This window comes from Tuber melanosporum (genome assembly GCF_000151645.1).
Source record: "Tuber melanosporum whole genome shotgun sequence assembly, scaffold_61, strain Mel28".
Classification (NCBI taxonomy): Eukaryota; Fungi; Ascomycota; class Pezizomycetes; order Pezizales; family Tuberaceae; genus Tuber; species Tuber melanosporum.
The window spans coordinates 528,907-530,940 of NW_003299108.1; positions in this window are offsets into that span (position 1 = coordinate 528,907).

A 2,034-nucleotide genomic window follows, 5' to 3' on the forward strand; every position below is an offset into this window, starting at 1 on the left:
GCATTAGCTGTAAATATGGGGACGGTTTTCTCTTAAAGCGGAACAATAAAATCCACAACATTGAATTGCAGGAAATTCTAGAAGCATTGGAAGAATGTAGAAAATACTTAGTATGAACAGCAAAACTGGTGACGATTTAGACTGACTATTCAAATCTACAGCCACTTGGCAGAGGTGTTCGTGAAATGTATGTCAGGTGACTAAGCTACCTCTTATATAATCAAAATGCCACCTTATCAGTAGGACAATTGTGATTACGATGGTGACCAATCAACCTATTGCAACCAACTGTTCATATAATATGAACCAACAGAAGTCTCATTTTCAAAATTAATTAATGACCTCAATCTTTTTTACCAATGGTTAACCAATCTGAAAATTGTTAAAATCCAGAAGAAAAAATAATCCCTGCCAAAACATCCTGGATAGAAATCAATTTTATTGAGATGGGTATGATAATCACCATCTTCTACTGCCTGCAGAATATTGCTCTAGTTACTCAAATCATTGCAGGGCCTGGGGGAAGAGTTTAGAGCTTCCTTGTCTGAGCATGTATGCACTAATCTCTAGAAAATCTTCCTTGTCCCAGTTCCATAACCCATTTTGAGTTGTTAGCAGCATTACACCATCATCGATGCTGTCAAATCCAACTGGAAAATGACAAGATCTGCTTTGAGGGATAAATATGAACCTGATATTTTTGCCTGATACAGGTAAGTCTGTGCTACCCTGAGTGATATAACATGATTCTCTAATATATTTATCTGCAGTGGACGAGGTACTCAGAGTGGCAAATATCAAAAAATTGCTAGACAAGTCAAGATACCAGCTAAACCCAGATCACATTGCTAACAGATTGAAGTGGGCTACAGTTATAAGGATCTGACAGTAGAGGATTTTGAGAAAGTGATTGGGAGTCCTGAGTATAGTGCGGAGAATTCCAAAAATTCAATGCATTAATAGGTGTTTTGAGAACCTGCAGAGAAATGGTTGGCAGATTGTATACATTCAAAGGAGAAGGATAAGGGAATATCATTCCTGGTTTAGGGGTACTTTTGGGTAAGAGACAGGGTCCCTTAATTCCAATTACTCAAACCATGAACAAAAGCAGGTATATCAGACTCTGGAGAAGTTATCTTTTTTGTGTCATTCATCAAATAATTTCTTTTAGTATGCAAGATATCATATGTTAGCAAGTTAATGCTCCCTTTCACAAGGCTTATAGTGTGATAGATCGGCTCGAGAGAACCTGTATTGAAGTTGTGGAATAACCCCGTTATTGCTCTCATTTGAATCTTCTTGAGCAAATATATGTTGAGCTTAAAAGGCGATTGCACTAGCAGTATCCAAGGATTGGAGACACCCCAGGAGGACAAGAGGCTGTAAGGAGAAGGCTTGTACAAGTAATAATATTAGGTTAGGAGACAATCCCAGAGATGTTTTTTGAAATATTGTGGAAATTAATGCCTAATAGGATAGCTGTAGTAGTGGAAGCAAGGGGAGGTTATACAAAGTATTAGCTATTTCATTATTTAATTTACACTAATAGTACTTTAATATTCTCATTAGTTCATCATCCATGACCAGTGTTGATCATTGATATGAACCTAAGTCATTTACCTGATAAAAATGCCAAAATTGCTGCACCTGATGGCCTAGGACCTACTATGGCTGAACTAAAATTTGATATTATCACAGATAATGAACTCCTCTGCTGAGTGGCTGTAGAATATTTTCTTACTAGTAAGGTCTGGAATGAATACCAAATCTAATGGGCTCAGAAAATTGAGGAACATATTTCCAAGATTACTTACCGACATGGAGTTAAGGGTAGAAAACTAGAGGCCCTCAATCGATGGCCGTAGAATCATTCTGAGGAGGGAGCAATGCATGGCGAGCAGATCATCTTAAAGCTTGTGACCTTTGAGGTAAAGCTTTAAGTGCTATCAGAGGTAGAGAAAGATGGTACATGAAAAGCAATATTAGCATAGTGCCATCAAAAGGATCTGGTATTAGAACAGAGGACGTTCTTCT